General features: G+C 48.6%; 1 long non-coding RNA gene across 1 annotated transcript; it reads right to left on the bottom strand.

Moving 5' to 3' along the window:
- Nucleotides 1–401: 401 nt before the first annotated feature.
- Nucleotides 402–18,022, bottom strand: LOC306638078. Its single transcript, XR_013757350.1, has 3 exons — nt 17,733–18,022; nt 913–1,058; nt 402–524 (listed from the first exon to the last, which is right to left on the bottom strand). It is a non-coding gene; the product is annotated as an uncharacterized lncRNA (long non-coding RNA).
- Nucleotides 18,023–18,524: the final 502 nt, after the last annotated feature.

Raw genomic sequence — 18,524 nt, 5'->3', positions numbered from 1 at the left:
GGGATGACCCTTCCCAGGCACTGGTTTCTTACCATCACAGTTTTATGATCTCATTTCACACCCAGGCCTGGGTTGGCCAACATCCCTCACAGTCAGGTTGGAACAGTCTCATCATTTGCAGGCAACAAACACTCAGAATGGGGAATAATCAACCCTGCGCTAAGCACTGTTGTCCTTCCACCTAAATGTAAGGTTCTGGAGGATAAGACTGTGTCCATGTGCCACCTTCCAGAACAAAGCCCAGTGATTTTTGTAGGAATGCAAACAACAAACCCAATACCCAATAAATGCAGGGAACAAATCATAACCTAGATCCACAATTCTATGACACTCTTTTATTTAATAACAAATGAACAAAACGAAGGTCTGTCATACCAAGAAATAAGCATCAACAGGACGCTTTGCAATCTTGCAGGGGCCAGGAGGGGTAGTGGGTGTGTTCAGGGAGGTACACATCAGGCACAGCGGGACTATCTGGGTGGGCGGCGACGATCCATATGGAAGATGCCTTGGCGAGGGCCCTTCTGTTTGAAAGGATGGGAGGTGCTAAGTGACTCACGCAAAGTGGGGCTTCCTGGTAATAGACTCAGGGACCAGAAACGAAGCAACCAGAGAGCCACAAGGAAGCCAGGCGGCCATCCAGACCAGTGGTCTGCTGCTCATAGAGACTTTGGTTCTGCCTGTGCATCTGGTCTCCTCCCCGGGGACTCAGCTTGCCTGGCACAGGAGAGCCCTGCAGACCCACCTAGCCCTCGACCTGGCGAGTCTATGGCTTAGTCTCTCAGAGACGTTCACCAGGCCTGACGAGTGGTCACACGGACACATCTTGAGGTAGGTGTCCACCTCGGCCCCACTGCCGGGGCCACAGGCAGAGCGACCCCTCCCCTCAGTGCTCTGTGCAGGGAGACTCACTTAACAGTGGGGGGAGCAGGTGTCACACAGGAGGAGCCAGAAGGATGAAGGTGTCGGCCGAGTTGATGAGTGAGGAAGAGCTGCTCCATGCAGAGGGGATCACAGAAACGTGTGTGCTCGACATCTGGTCCCCAGATGACCGATTTCTTCATTCTGGCCTCCTCATCTAGTAAGAAAAGGGAAAAGAAAAATATTATATCGAAGCCAATTCCATAACCCCAGCTGCCCACGAGCTCTCCTGAGCACGTTTTCCTTGCAGAAATGGCCCAAGTGGCCGTCCTGTGTTAGATGCCCCAGGAGGAAGAAGACACAGTGGACGGTTCCATCTCTCAGACCCGGCCTGCAGAAGCACAGGGCACCCAGAAGCCTTCACGGGCTGCTGGTAAGTAGGATGGACGAGGAGGAAGAAGAGGGAGCAAGCAGGGCAGGAAAACCGCATCTGGAAGAGTGACTGGAAGAAGCTGGGAATTCTTTTGAAAATGAGGAGCTGAGCAGGGACAGGCTCCCTGACAGGAGACTCAGAACCCCGACCTGGGCTGGAAAGGGCCGCCCCCACCCGACGGTGGTGCGGAGGCCACGCTGCCCACAGAATGGGAAGGGCTGAGAACGTTCTGCTCCATGTGAAAATGGGATCCAACGGTGGCCCAAGCACAGCTGTGAAAGAGGAAAGGAACCTTGGACGGGGGGGTGCCTGTAACCAAACCCCAGGCTCGACTACAGCCACTGCGTGGTGCCCCTGCCGAGAAAGAGAGGAGACCAGCCAGGAGCTGCCCTTCTGCTCTTGTGACGGAGGAAATGAAAAGCCAGAGCTGATGGATGGAAAGGCACTGAGCAGCGAATCGGGAGGATCGTTCCTAGTTCTCATCAGGGCAACACATCGAACGCACATATGATTTAAAAGTGGCTTTGACCCTGAAGAAACCTTTGCCTCACAGAGAGGCCGAGGGAGGCGGATCAAAGCCTCGACACCGGAGTTGTGTTTTGCATCATGACCGGCTCAGTTTTCAATGACCCCGGCTCTGAGAGGGCCGGCCAGCCTGGAAGGACACGTGAGCGCCCCTCACGCTTCCCCTGGGCAGTCTCTGGGACCCGCCAACAGGAGAAGCGGGAGGGGGACACCAAGTCGGGGGAGAGAAACGTCCGCTCTGCATTGGCATCTTCATACTCACTGGGAAAATCCCTGGCTGCAACTTACAGGGGCCGCTCAGGAAGCTGCGTGACTTGATCGGCCCGCCCTCGCTCTGCCCCTGCCGTGGACACCAGAATTGCACCAGAGAACTGGCACTCATACCACTCTGTGCCTCAGTGTCCCTACATCTGTAAAACGGGACAACAGTGGTAGTTCCTTCTTTGCACAGTTGAATTAAAGCCGTATGTGTGAGTATTCATGTGTATGTGTGCATGCACACGCATATAAAATACAAGACTCTCTGTCCCTCTTTACTGTCCCAATACATGAACCCCTTTAACTCAAGCCTCTGCACCTTTGCTCACTTAACTTACACGAAGGATGAGAAAACAAAAACTAATCTATATTCTAATTTCTTTTGCCATTTAAGTGAATAAGGATCCTTTTCAGAATTATTCCTTGGTAGTTAAGAATCTGACTTTATTTCTCCCAGTGTCTGTATTTTTAAATTTGAAATGTGCAAATAAAAGTAGCTTATTAGTTTAGGGGCTGGGCTGGGGCTCAGTGGCAGAGCGCTTGCCTCTCCTGTGAGGCACTGGTTGGATCCTCAGCACCACAAAAAAATAAACAAATAAAGTAAAGGCACACAGTCCATTTACAAGTACAAAACCGTCTTTGTAAAACAGCTTTCCAGTTTGGATCTTGGGGTGATATTTCACCGGGTGGATCTAAACAAGTCACTGTGGACTCACGCACTCTTCCACGCAGAAGCTCTGCTCTAATGCCAGCGCTGTGTGGCACTTCTTCAGCATCTCCTGGGACCGAGGACATAATTTCAGGTCCTGCCCCTGGAACTCTTTGAGACCCGCAAAGTCCTTTCCCATGGCTGACTTTGCTCTCAAGCTGGGTCTGGCAGGCTCAATTGCAGGTGCCTTGAGGACATGTGTTTTCCATTGATAAGAAGAAAAGTTTCCCGAGACCAGCGCCAGGGATATTCCCGCAGAGACAGTGAAAGGTGGCACTCAGCCCTGGCGCCCAGACATGTGCTGCAGGCACACCCCAGCGCCAACCAGCAGCCCAGCAGCCCGAAGAGCCGAGGCCCCTGCATCTCTGCCTGTGGGGCCAGGCCCAGCCCCAGCCCACAGCGGGGCCAGGACGCAGGAGGCTCTTGGTGAGATGTGCTCGCTCCGCGGGAGTCCAGTGACAGCCCGCCCACCTGCCGGGGAGACCGCCAGGCCTCCCAGGAACAGGGAGCAGAATTCCCACCTGGGGTGTGCGGTGCACCAAAACCACAGTCCCCAAAGGAAGCCACCTCCCCAACGCACACCAGACACGTGCCACACACACACACCACACACATACACCCACACACACACACCACACACATGCCACACACACCACACACATACACACACCACACACATACACCCCCCCACACCATACACATACACCCCCACACACACACAACACATGCCACACACACCACATACATACACCCCCCACACACACAACACATGCCACACATACCACACACATACACCCCCCCACACACACAACACATGCCACACATACCACACACATACACCCCACACACACCATACACATAATCCCCCCCACACACAACACATGCCACACACACCACACACATACACCCCCCCCACACACACAACACATGCCACACATACCACACACATACACCCCCTCCACACACCACGCATGCCACACACACCACACACCACACACACATTCACATGACACACACATACACATGACACACACATACACACCACACACACATACACATGACACACATACTCCACACAAACACACATACATATACCACACCGTACACACATACACATACCATACACACACACACCACACAAAGACACATACACACACACATACACCCCACATGTGCACACATACATTCACAAAACACACACACACCACACTGCAACACACCACACACACACACACACACCACACATGCACACACACCACACCCCACACACACACCACACATGCACACACACACCACACATGCACACACACCACACCCCACACACACACACACACACCACACACACACACACCACACCCCACACACACACATACCACACTGCACACACACCACACCCCACACACACACACCACACATGGGAAGCATTCCCACTGCAGGAAAGCTCTGAGGAAATCTACTTGTGAGCAGGTGACCTGCTGTGACTGCTTGTTTGAATTCAATGGTGCATTTCCTGACTTGCCTGGCTATAGAAAAAGGGCCATTTTCCATTAGCTAGAAGGAATTTTAAATCTGCGATGGAAGCGGGAGGCTCTGCGACAGAGGAGCCGTGCTGGCCTCTGCCCCAAACCGCAGGAAGGGACCCGAGGACGCAGAACCTCGCGCTCACAGCGCTCGAGGCGACAACGAGCCCTGCTAAGATCACCTCCTGAATATTCCCTGGGAAGGTTTCCAGGGAATTCACATTTTGCTGCGGTCGCAGATGTGCTTTGTGACTTACTGTGCGGCACAGAGGCGTTCCAGGGTCCCGAGCGGCACACCCGGTTATTTTTTCTGGGATCCCGTGTTGGGTCAGGGATGTAGACCAGCAGCACAGCGCTCGGCCAGCCCGTGCGGGACGCCGAGTTCCATCCTCAGCTCCGGAACGCACCAATGCAAGAACATATGAACATGTGTTTAGAACTTCAGAAAACACAGGGAGGCCAAGCTAAGAAGTTAGTTGAAAGATTCCTAGCGATTTAGCAAGGATGAGGTCACAAACCCAGCCTTCACCTCTGAACACGAAAGTGCTGGTTCACACCTGTCCTCCCCCAGTCACCCGCTAGAGTGAACGAACCTTGAAGCAGAGGGAAGCCCTCAGGTGACAGCAATGAAGACAAGCCCGACGGGCAACCAGCCTGAGGCTGCAGCCACCACCGGGCTTCTGCCATCAGCACAGGGACGGTCTGCGGGGCTCAGCGCCCTTCATCTCAGGCCCTGGAAGGTGGAGGGCTGGATCAGAAAGCCCCATGCTGCCCTGCCAGCAGGGAGCAGGAAACTCCCCCCACGGGCTGTTCCTCTAGCGGCCAGGGCTAAGTGCACAAAAATGCCAAGCAGGGCTTGCAACACGAGCCGGGCAATTCAATAGGAACAGGAAGCACTGAAGCCCCAGGGCCCACAGCAAAGCCAAACCAGCTCCCCTACCCACCAGCACTGGGGGACCGTTGATTCCCATGGACTTGGAAGGGAGCGTGAGCTTAAGATACCCCGAGTGCAACCTGGAGAGGAAGCTAAAAAGAACAGCAGGCAGGGCAGGAGTGAGGTCGACCCAACAGCGCAGATGGAAACCTAGGGGAGCAGGGAAGGGACCGTGTGGGCAGGCACCAGCAAGGCCCGGAGAAGCAGCTCCAAAGACCAAAACGCCAACCTAGGGGTGGGGAGCAGCTTCCAGCACGTCCAACGCACTTGGCGAAGTGAGAACTAAGAGCAACTGAGTAAGAACCACGCCCGGGTGTGGGCTGCAGGGGGCCCAGGTTCGCTGTATGCTGCCCTTTCACTTTGTACTTTGACATAACTTCACTGGTAGAGAAAACTGCAGGGAATTCCCACCTGCCTCCCTCCCGTGTTCACACATCACATGGCTGCAATAGCATCCCAGAGACTAAATCTGCTCTTGTGGATTACAATTAATGTACACATTTTCCAAAATGTCAGCCATTTTTCCACTAGCACCCTCTCTCTGTTCTGGGATCCAGAGCCACTCAGTGCTTAGTCTCCTGTTGGTCTCCTCTGGTCTACAGCAGGTCTGTAGGGCCTCCCGCTTTAAGGCCGAGACCCAGAGAGCTTCGGGGATATTCCTCCACGTGCATCTGCTGGGGTCACCTCACACTGGGGTGAGCTTGAGCAGGTCTGGTGAGAAGACCACAGAAGTAGTGGACTTCTCCTATCAGGGTGCAGCCTTCTCTCCACCTTCTCGCTGGTAACACCAACTTCAAACGGCTGGCTGAGATGCGATTTTTGTTACAAAGTCACTATTTTTCCTTCCCAATGAACATCTTAGGGAAGATCCTTTGAGCTTATGTTATTATCCTGCTTCTCTTCTAATTACTAACATTAATTTTAACGTGAATTGGTGTTATCTACCATGATATTGACTTTGCTGTTGTAATGGTGATTTTTATAAAATTCCTGTCCTTCATTCAATGTTGATTGTTATCATTTATTAACTAGAATTCTTCTGTAAGGAAGAGGTGCTTCTTCTCTGCTCACATTTATTTATTCAACTATCTAATTAATTAATTAATTTTGCACCAGGGGTGCTTAACCACCAAGCCACATTCCCAGCCCGTTTTATTTTTTATGTTGAGAAGGGTCTCTCTGGGTTGCTTAGGGCCTCGCTAAGTTGCTGAGTCTCCTGTGATCCTCCTGCCTCAGCCTCCCGTGTTGCTATATTACAGGTGTGCTCTACCATGACCAGCTAACCATTTATTTTATACCAGTATGAGCTCATGGGTATGATAGGATATTGTTCTGTGGCCATAGTGCAATGCTATTATTATTCATTGCTTCTTAAATCCTTCCTCGATTGGTCACTGTCCCTCGTTGGTATTAGCTGCAGGTCCTTGTTGACCTCCCCATCCTCTGAGCCTTCCGTAGCATGCACCCCTTCCCAGAGCACCCGTGGCTGTTCTATTGGAGAACAGTGATCAGAAGCCACAGGGTAGGTCCCCATGTCCTCGTCACTGTTGGGGGGTCACCAACTCCAGGCTGCTAAGCCTAGACAGAGCTTGGAAATTACACATTTATACTAACCCAGGAGATGGTATGGTTACCTACCCCAGCATAACAAGACAAACCAAGACAGTGCACTCAGTTGAGCGCGCGCACACACACACACACACACACACACACACACACACACACAGAGATGTGTGCGGAACAAGCATTTCCACAGAAAAAAATTGCGGGCAGGAGCATGGCTGTGCGGTAACCTCAAAACAGGAGGGACCAAAATCACCAAGAGGCGGTCATGCGGGAGTGTGGAGAGGTAGCCAGAGAGCAGCTTGAATGTGGAACACAGTGACTCCTAAAGGAGAGAGTAAAATAGAAAAACAAATTGACCTTAAATAGGCATGCTTGGATAACATAAGTATTACATAAAGTAAGTTTTCTGGATGACTTTAAATTACAGCAATTTGTCTGTGTCTCTGGAGGCATATACTTAAAGAAGCCAACGAACTGAAAAAATTGTTTCAAAATTTTCAAGACTCATTTTGTTGGTGCTAGTGTCTGTATTGTTATTCTGTAATTATTGTATGTGAACTGAAGATAAAGGAAATGAGCAATTGTTTTGAAAATGGAGATTTTCAATATGAGACGGATATGCAAATGTAGGATCATGAATTTATGTTTAAAACTGCAGATTGCTTTAATTTGAATTTAAATTATTAGTATAAATGTATATGCATTTTATGTTAAAAAATTCCCAGCTCTGCACATGGAGAAAATCTGAAGACAATGGATAAACCCATAGCAATTGCATATGTTTAGCGTTTAGATTGTGATCTTGAAGTGAAGGAAATAGGGCTCCTTGTCTTGCAGGGCTGAGGCCTTCTGGGAAACTGAGACAGCATGAAGACCCCCTTCAAATCCTTTCTCTCATGATCATGTCAGAAAGATTTCAGTCGTGTCCCTCAGAAGAACAGGCATGTGTTCATTAAAGAGATGGGGAAAGGGAAAATTGGGTTTCTCTTATTGACATTATTTCAGGCCTGCTTTTCTCCTACAAATAACAGGTAGTTTGCTGAGGAATGTGACATCCTGTCCGCTGAGGCAAGGCTGCAGGTAAATTGCTTCTTGGAACAGAAAGCATGTGGGGGTTAGCACGGTGTGCCCGCTTTATAGAATTATTCCCTTAACTTGCATTCCCAGCATCCTCGCCTGTCTGTCCCCTAACACTTGGGAAATGAGCTAATTCCTGAAATGGAAGGAGAAACTGAAAGTTGCTTCTGAAACCTCTTGCCATTTCAAAAACACTGGGAAAGACAATTATATCTTGGGGTGGTGGGGCCCCCGCTCAAGAACGGCTTTCACAGAACAGCTTGGGCCAAACTGAAGGGAAACAAAGGCTGCCTTGTGAATTTTGAAAGATGCTAGAAAACGAATCAATCATTTAGAAAAATAAGGGGCATTTAAACTGTCTTTCCAGCTGGGAACAGTGGGGAGAGCCAGCTGTTTGGGGGTCTGGGGCGCAGTACCAGGTCAGCCAGGGTAAGACAGCAATACCCCATCTTAAAAACAAAAGCAAATCTGTAAGCAAAAAATAAGTCACCTTTCCTATGCCAACAGTGTCTCAAGGCAACCAGGCAGTTGATGAACAGATTCTCTTGACAGAAACACGCTATTCAATTAAAAATTAGGAATGATAGAACTAGAATATTTTGTGATTCCTGGTGAGTTCATGCATCTAGGTTGACCCTCAATGGCTGCTAGAATCATAAAAATTATAGGTAACCAAACATTATGAATTTCTAATGAAATATGTATCATATTCTATAAAGTAGATTTGCTTCTCCAATAATGGAATCTTTATTTGATGGCACATAAATTACAATCTAATTGCAATTTATAGAAAATACAGGGGAGAGATGAACTTGCTAAATGAGACCATGAAGATTCAATCATCAAGGCAAGTATTAAAATGTGAGCAGTCATATTAATAAAGCTCAATAATTGCAGAGCAAAACAGAGCATACATGCACAAATAAATCCATGCCTGGAAACATTGTAGGGAAACAATATACCATAAAAAGCTAATGGAAAGGTATTAAAAGCATCCAACCAAAAGAAAAATTTCGATTACCCCTGAAGAATGAGCTTGACTGTTAGCAGAAGGAGATACCAGAACACAATAGAACACCTTTAAAATATCTGGGAAACAAATACAACGGAGAATTTTTTACACAACTAAATTGACATTTTAAAGTAAAACACAGGAATTATTTATGGAAATCTAGAGTGTACTGTCCGAAGACCCTGAGAGAATCCACAGAAGAGGTGCTTCTGAAAGAATGAAAATGTGACGATGATAAACCAAGAAGTGACAGAGCGCGAGAAGGTATTGTCCCGTATTATCCGTTCAGTACTTTTAGAGTTTAATCCTTGAGCTGGTCTTGAGATAAGGCGGAACTGGAAGAGGAGTGTGATTTTGAGAACAGCAGCTGGTCACCTGCCCGGGAGTGCTTTTGGCTTCCCTTGACTCTGGGCTGCCTTGTCCCTTGTTGGGACACGGGGTGTGGTGATAGGCGTCGGCTCCCACCACAGGACATGCCTGGGTTCACTGTTCCCAGGCAGCTCTGCTGCTGCCGCGTGAGCCAGCTCGTCTGGACTGCAACATGCTGGCCCTGTGGAACAGCCTCCAGCCCCGTCTGCTGGGCCAGCTGCCAGGATGTGGCTGAGGCTGAGCAACCAGCCAGCTGCCAGAGGAGCTGCTCAGATGACTGGCGGCTGCAGGCAGGCACCTGAAGGAGTCCCCTGTCAGCCCCGCGTGGCCCAGACCACCCCTGATAGACAGTTCTTAAGATGCCAATGAAGGATTATCATTCAAAGCCACTGCATTTGGGGTAGCTTGGTATGCAGCAATAAGTGTCCCTGGTGAACAATAACAGAAACTTGGAGACCATAGGTAAGAGCAAAAGCTATGTAGTTTCTGAAGATATTCAAGAGGAAAGTAGAGACACCAATTTAAGACTTAAGGTATCTATTATAAATTTAGTAAACACCAATAAAATAAAATACAATTAAATCCAAACCAGAAGCAACCATTAAATAATAAATAACTCAAACCAATTGTCTAGAAGATATAGAAGAAAAAGAAGCCAAAAAAGGTAAATAGAAAACTCTAACAGGCAGTGGAACCAAATCCAGATATAATAAATACCTAGAAATAGATTAAATCATTCCTTTAAAACTACATTTACATATTACATTTAAAAAATCAGTACTGCTATGTGCTGTTGCTGAAATACATTTCTATAATTAAGGGAAGAGAGATTAAACGTAAAGTGATGGGGTCTCCACATCTAAAATATGGATAATTATACAGGCTTCAGTTTCCTCTCAGAACAGAATTGAATCCTGGGTGACTCAGCAGATGGATGCTTCAGGATCTTGTTGGTTTTCCAGAGTTACTGGGGTCCTGAGGTAGCCTGTGACCCCTCCAGGGAGGGAAAGTGAAAACAAGCCAATCTCTGGACGGACACCAAACCTTGATGGTGAGCAAATGCGAATCCCCATTTTCCCCAGGAGGAAACGAGGGGCCAGGAAAGACTCTCGCTCTGGGATTTACAGAGGGGTGCTCGGCCTGCAGCCCTGGAGAAGCTGGCCCTGAAATGACCACGTTAAGCTCAGAGGTGCCAGATCTCAGCCCTGCCAGGCTGCAAGCAGAAGCGCGAGAAGCCCTGTGGGTACGAAGCCTTCAACAAACAGCCATGAACAAAGTCCACCCAGCAGGCTGGCCTGCGTTCACGCCAGTTGTTATGCTAGAAGACACCGAATGCAGAATTCAGAATAACTATTTATGACACTTGAATGAGGGCAAAATACTATCGTGAGCAAAGACAGGCGTGTATTAAAATCGTCCACGTAGACTTAGAAAATGACAAAATAGAACTTTTAGAAATTACAAACATGAACTTTGAAAAGAAGAAAACAGCAAAATGGCAGATTAGAATCCTGAAAGGATGAACTGACAGGTTAAGAGATAGGAAATCCAGCGCGAGTCCTCACATAAGGTCAAATGAGATCTGCAAAAGGAGACAGAGGGCAAGGGGACAATCGCATTGAAGGAACCAGGCCCCGTGGAAGAAGGGAAGTCAGAACGAAGCACTGTGATCAAAATGGAGGCAAAAGCACCATCAGCCTCGGGTTATCCGTCCTACACTCCTTGAAAATCTCAGAAACGAGAACGAAATAAATCCATTTCATACAAGCAAAACAGAGGGGTTTCCACTAACATACGCTGATGGGGAGGAGGCACTTTAGGATATAAGTACTCCAGAAAGAACGGTAATCTATGAAAAGAGAGAGAGAGAGTAGACAGGTCAACCTAGGAAAGGTGGCCATGTGCTGTTTCTGAGCCTAAATAAGATACGGGATGTAACTGTTGAGAGAGAAAGATGGAGAAATGCATCAGGAAATGCAGGGACAGTGATGTGTTATCATTCTGATTGTGCAAATGATCCCACAGTGTGCACAGGCACAAGCCCTGTCCAGCTGTGCACTTGTAATGTGTGCCTTTTACTGGATGCCAATTACACCTCTATAAAGATGTTTTTAAAAAACTATTAAGAAAAACAACAATGGGAAGATTGCCTTTGGCCTTGCTGTATCAGACAAAATAGACTTTAAGGCAAAACTCATCACAAGAGATAAGGCTAACTGTGATAAAATGGTGGATTATAAAATTTCAATTTTAATTAGATAGTAAGTTGCCACAGCACCCCAAATATTAAGTTGTATGTACAAATAGTTATAGGTTTTATTTTAATCTACATGCAAGGATATATTGATACATTCCTCAAGACAGTGTTTTTTTTTTTTAAATACAAATCTCAATTATTGACATGTTAAGGAGACACAAAATTTGGAAGAATGTGGTTAATAAGCTTGCAAACCTTCGGAGAAATGCAAACTCAAACCATAATGAGATATCATCTCATTCCAGCAAGAACTGCTACAAGAGATAACAGACAGGACGAGCAAGTGCTGTCCAGGATGTGAGAGGGCCCCGCCCTGCTGGTGGGAATGTGCGGTTAGGACTGTGGTCCTGGAAAACCCAGAGCTTCCTCCTAAATAGAATAGAAGGACCCTGTGAGCCAGCAATCCGCTGCGGGGTGTGTGCACCCAAGGGAAATGAAACAGGTGTGTCAAAGAGACACCCTCACTCCTCGTGAGAGCCAAGGAAAGCAAACGACCTGAGTGTCCGTGAGCTGATGGCGGACAAGGAAACTGTGGTGCTTGTGCACAATTGAATGCCCCTCGGCCCTGAGCAGAGTGAAACCCCGTCTTCCATGACACCCTGGACGGACTGGAGAAGCCTGGCTGAGCGAAATGAGCAGTGCACAACCTCACCCACATGGACACGTGGACTGCCAAAAAGTCAGCCCCTAGATGCTGGGAGCAGGGGGTGGTCAGCAGAGGCGGGACCCAGGGGGCGGGGAGGGCTGCAGGTCCATCCCTTTGGCCAAGTTAAGGTGACACAGCTCTGGTGAGCTACAGCCCAGCAGGGCGACTGTGGAGAATAACTGTTTATCATCCATTTCAAAAAGCTAACTGAAAGAATTAAAGATGTTTTGCCGTGAAGAAATGGTAGATGAGCAGATAGGTATGTCTAACTTGATTTGAGCATTCACAGTACAGACATGCACCAAAACATCATGGGGTGCCCCGAGAGCAGGCACAAGTGTATGTTTTATATATGAGTTTTTGAAAGACATGTGATTAAAATTAAAGAAAAAGAAAAAAATAGTAGACAGATTCACCAGAATAGGAATTCTGGACTTTTTCCAAAATTACAGCATGTCGTTGGCAAAAGTTGGGAGTACAAGCCAGATCTTAATTCAGTTCTACTGCTGCTCTCCACTGCCTCCCACACAGCACAGACAGTCTCGGCTGTGTGAGAACAAAGCTCCGCTGTGAGCGACTATTTTAAAAGAAACGTGCAGCATTGTGCCTCTGGTACCTAGTTCAGGGCCAGGCCCACCTGGCCAGCCTCCGCAGGCCTTCGTACTGGGCCCGGCCGCGCTGTCCTTCCTCGCGCCCAGCCCTTGCCTCCACAAACTTCACGGATAGGTCTTCCTGGTGGCTCATAAAATAACAAGTCCTTCCTACCCATTTCTCAGTCTTTTCTCCAAGGGACACACCCCCTCCAAGATCTCACCTGTAGGGGACGCACCCCCTCCAAGACCTCACCTGTAGGAGACACACCTCCCTCCAAGACCTCACCTAGGGGACACACCCCTCCAAGACCTCACCAGTAGGGCATGCACCTCCCTCCAAGACCTCACCTAGGGGACACACCCCTCCAAGACCTCACCTAGGGGACACACCCCTCCAAGACCTCACCTAGGGGACACACCCCACCAAGACCTCACCTGTAGGGGACACAATTCCCTCCAAGACCTCACCTGTAGGAGACACACCTCCCTCCAAGACCTCACCTAGGGGACACACCCCACCAAGACCTCACCTGTAGGGGACACACCCCCTCCAAGACCTCACCTGTAGGGGACACACCCCCTCCAAGACCTCACCTAGGGGACACACCCCTCCAAGACCTCACCTGTAGGGGACACACCCCTCCAAGACCTCACCTAGGGGACACACCCCTCCAAGACCTCACCTAGGGGACACACCCCACCAAGACCTCACCTGTAGGGGACACAATCCCCTCCAAGACCTCACCTGTAGGAGACACACCTCCCTCCAAGACCTCACCTAGGGGACACACCCCACCAAGACCTCACCTGTAGGGGACACACCCCCTCCAAGACCTCACCTGTAGGGGACACACCCCCTCCAAGACCTCACCTGTAGGGGACACACCCCTCCAAGACCTCACCTAAGGGACACACCCCACCAAGACCTCACCTGTAGGGGGCGCACCCCCTCCAAGACCTCATCTGTAGGGGACACAATCCCCTCCAAGACCTCACCTGTAGGAGACACACCTCCCTCCAAGACCTCACCTAGGGGACACACCCCACCAAGACCTCACCTGTAGGGGACACACCCCACCAAGACCTCACCTGTAGGGGACACACCCCCTCCAAGACCTCACCTGTAGGGGACACACCCCCTCCAAGACCTCACCTGTAGGGGACACACCCCCTCCAAGACCTCACCTGTAGGGGACACACCCCCTCCAAGACCTCACCTGTAGGGGACGCACCCCTTCCAAGACCTCACCTATGCATCGTCTCTCCGCACCTGTCTCCAGAACTAGAAGACAGCCTGGCTGGTGTAGGCACTTCACAGCTATTCTAAGAATGAATGAATGAACAAATGGAATCCTTCATGATGTCCACATCATCCATGTTACCTTTAGCCGACCGCACGTTTTTCTTTCTAAGTTTTCACATAAGGAAATACAGTGATCGTCTATATCCCCAAAAGATAGATCCACCAGTTGCTCAGCTGCTCAGATGGGGCAGGAGCAAAGAGCAACGAGCTCTTAAAGGTTATTCTGAGAGAAAATTAAAGAGGTGTCCCCAAAAGGCAAGATGGATACGTCAGAGTGCTATTAACATGGTACGCCGGTCTCTACTGGATGCATTTGCATATGAATGCATCCTTGTATATGTAAAACACACATATTTTCATACTTAGATGTAGGTGTCAATCTAGGCTATATTGCTGTACAGACAAGGGTTAGATTGTCACGTAATATAATTCCTTTCACCCGCCCCCTACTATTTATTGTGAGGATCTGCAGCTGGGGGAACCTCAGGCTGCTACTGTGTCTGGAAGGAATAAACTCCACATTCTGTGAGGTGAGCTCTCTGTCTGCTCTGCCCATCCTCAAGTGAAATCCCAAGACAACAATCCCAGGTGGTTATAGATCAAATGCAGACAAATAAAGGAATTCTTTGTCACCAGAACTTTGTTCATGAAAACTCAAAGTGAAAAAAGAAAAAAGCTTACTAACAACACAAAATTCTACAGTCCTTCCGGATGAGCTCACCGCTGCTCCTCAACCCCATGGCATTACGGTGTTTAAAACCCCACCAGCCAGAGAGAAGCACCCTCGCTGGCTTCCAGAGACTCTTGGCTTCCTCCCCAACTTTCTCCCCTTCCGAAACCCATTGTCAGTGCAGACTGCACTGCTCCCCCTTGCTCAGCGCTGACGATGGAAAGGAGAGAGACCCTGAAGCTCTACATTACGGGAGCTTCCTCGTGGATGCTTCCGTCCTGGAAGCTTCTTCTGCTCTTTACCACGTGGCACATCTGTGCACAGGCTGCACAGATGAGGCTCTAATTTCACGCGGCATTCGCCGTAGCCAACTGCAACTGGGGGAATCCTTTGATCTTTGTGCTTCGGTCATGGTGTGAGCTTCATAAACATCTCTGCTAACCTGAGCGGGAGCGCGCACTGAGAGGTGGCCCCACCTGTTCTCTGAATCCTCTCTGAGTCAACCTGGCAATTATCCACCCCCGTGCAGTAGCAGTGGCTCCAATACCACCCCTTTGTCTGTTTCCTAAAGGTTTGATGGTCTTTCCTTTTCTTTTGGACCCATGTCTTGCTTGTCTCCTCCCTCTTGCGGTCTGAGTTAAAGTCAGAGCTAGCACCACCACTCAGCGCACGACTGACGTCTAGTGAAATTTTAGTAAGAAGCCTGCAGTGCGCAGGGAGGTCCTCAGTGGGCTCTGTACGCGCGGCGAGGGCCCCACCCTTCTATACCGCATACGCCTGCGTCCTCAGGGGTCCGCCCGCCAGAGGCAGAGGCTGTGCCCCAGGATGGAGTCATCCGAGAGTGGGGAGGGGAGTCTCGCTGCAGGATGAAGATCTGCGTCTGCTCACATAACAGATGCAGAAGCTTGCTTGTGATTTTTTCTGCCCTCCCTCTGTTCCAGAATGTGTTTCATTAATCTCCCAGCACACCGTCTGAGACTTGAAATCCTTTTGCCTTCATTTTGACAAGAATATGAAGGCGAGCAGAAGGCAGCAGAGGAATAGCAGGACACGAGAGAGTCAGGTTAGCGGAGAGCCTCCCGCGGGATCGCCCAGCTCCGGTGCTTTAATTGCAATGATAACTTTCTTTTTCTGTGACGACAAACAGGCTGCATTAATTACAGTGACCCTGGCAACCAAGTCAACGAGTTATTTTTTTCTCATCCTTGTGAAAATGTGGTTCTTATTTTACTTAATGTGCCTGTGTAAGCTTGATGGCCATTTACAGGACTTTCATCATGGGGCGATGGTTTGACTTTCTTTCCTGACGTATTGAACAGTAAAAATGCCAGTTTCCCCTCTCATGTCTAAGGAGAGTCTCATCAAAATGCTGAAAGAACCTGACTGTCATTGGCCCTTCTGAGCTAATGGAGTTATGGTTGATAACTCCATCAAATTTTTGGCATTAGGCCCTTAGTCCCCAGTTAGTAACAGCTGTAACTTTTTTCCTCCTTTGGCACATCCTCAAACCATGTATCCTGTCCCTAACCATTTCTAGATACCTCCTTTGTTGCCGGTTCCCATCCTTATTCCATGGATGCCCCTCCATTGGTCTCTCTGGGTGGGGGCCATGGAAGGCCAGCCTGGCAGATTCTTATCAGGACAAGGTGGGGAACAGGGCAGGAAGCATGTCAGGTGCACACAGTGTGATGGCAGACCTCAGGCTTGTCACGGATTCCCTAGATTTCATGGTGTGGACAGGGAAAGTCAGAGAAGGGTCAAAAGTCCCAAGAACCGTTTAAATGATTGATTTAGGCATATTACAGACAGGACTCTAATGGAAAGCCACACAGGCTGTGTGTTCCGACTCCAGAAGATGCCAGTCATACTGCAGTCCATGGTTCCTGCTGGAGGTATTAATACGGTTGTTCTACTCAGATATCTGGGGAAATGAGCACCTAGTTATAAAGATATTCTATTTTTTGCAATCTAGGTAAAAAATTATTTGGAGAAATCAGTTTTTTTCCTTTTTATTTGCATGTAAGTATAGAATAGGAAGATGAACCAGGGGATGCCGTGATCGTGTGTGAATAAGAGGCTGGAGAAGGGTCTAGCTCGGCACATGAAGGCACAGTGCATGCCAAAGCCATGACGAAGCAAAAAGTAATGACTCATGAGACTCAGACAGCGGGAGGAAAACAACCGCGTGGTGTCTGATGGGGCAAGATTGCCTAACGGGGAGAGTGAAAGAGGGATGTTGCGTCTGCTCCACTGTTGGGGTGAGATGGAGCAAGAGCACAGGGCTTCTGACGCCCACAGACGTTTCCTCACCATCCTACCATGATTGCTCCTGAACAAAGTTCTCACTTTTATTTACTTTAAACTTCTAGATGTCAAATTACTTCACATGCATAGCATTTTAAATAATTCATCAAAGATCAACAAAAAATAGATGAAGTTTTCATTTCCTTCCCCATCTTAATTTTGAACTCCGTGAGTTGTAAGAACAATAGCAGGTGTGATTAAGGAGGGGAAAATCAAATATTTAAAAGGAGTGTACCTTGACAGGAACTTACTGGAAGATCCACGTTTGTTCCACGGTAGTCCACGGAGTTGAGTATCCCTCCCATGTGACAGAGAAGACAGCTGGCTGTCAGAAGTGAGCCAAATTTCTAAGTCGCATTGTTAGAAAGTCATGGAACTGGGATTCGAGTCAGCCTGACTACGGAGAGGTAGATGATATCTACCGGCGCAGATCGGTAGCGGATGTCTCAGTGTGGGCCGCTTCTAAATAGGTTGAGGCGGTGGGAGGAAGGGGAAGGGAAGGACGGGGCTCCTTCCGGCTCTGGACTTCACTGTCTTGGCTGTCGACATTGTTGACACTTCTATTTAATGAGGTTTGACATAGAGGGAACTTGACCTGCAACTTCCAAGTATCACCACTGCAGGGCTCATCAGAACAGCCACCACCTGCTCCAATGTACCACAGTCAAGTCACCTGAAGACCGGAGGAAACCAACACAAAAGATGCCACCTACCTTGATCGCCCGGACTCTAGATGTGCGCTTTCTCCACGTTGCAGAACTGAAATCTACTCCGTGGTGCAGTAGTGGGGCGCTTGAGGAGTGCTGGGATTCACTCCTGATTCCAGCAGATTCCACGGGGCTATGGTGTAATCAAAGATGGACAGGCCAGTCCTCTCCCGGGACACTGGGAGGAATCAGTGCTGGAACTACTTTCAAGGTAAAGAGTCCACTTGGTTTTGCTTAAAGGCATTCACATTTCAACTTTAAAAGTCTTCGTAAGCACTCCTGGGGCAGTGTCTGGGCCTAAGGATACGGGAGCAGGACAACGCCCTGCTCATGAGCGAATTAGAGGAAGCAACGAGAAAATCGTCTGGTGGTATTTGTGAACAAGTCACACCTGAGTCTGTAAACTTGGCTGTATGAATGATACCTCATGAAAAAGTAAGAGAAGAGTCATGTCAATGTATTTGCGAGGAAAATAGAAAAATACAAAGTTGTATAAATCCATAGATTTGCAATAGCGACAGTTTTCCTCAAGGTTTTCTGTTATAACTGTAAAAGAGAAAATTAAAAGCTAGGAACACTATATCTGGGAGGAAAATGATGTAGGATCTCCGAGTTCTTGGCTTTTAAAGACTAATCCATGAGCAGATGAAGGAGGGAAGCCAGATCAAAGTTGCCACCATCTGAAGCATCAAACAGAAATTGCTTCGGGTCATGCGGTTTTCCAAACCCACTGACATCCTGGGAACCTCCATCACTGAAGACCTAGTAGAGTCAAGAATA

Source organism: Sciurus vulgaris (genome assembly GCF_902686455.1).
Source record: "Sciurus vulgaris genome assembly, chromosome: 10".
NCBI classification, from domain to species: Eukaryota; Metazoa; Chordata; class Mammalia; order Rodentia; family Sciuridae; genus Sciurus; species Sciurus vulgaris.
This window is presented reverse-complemented; position numbering and strand designations above follow the sequence as displayed.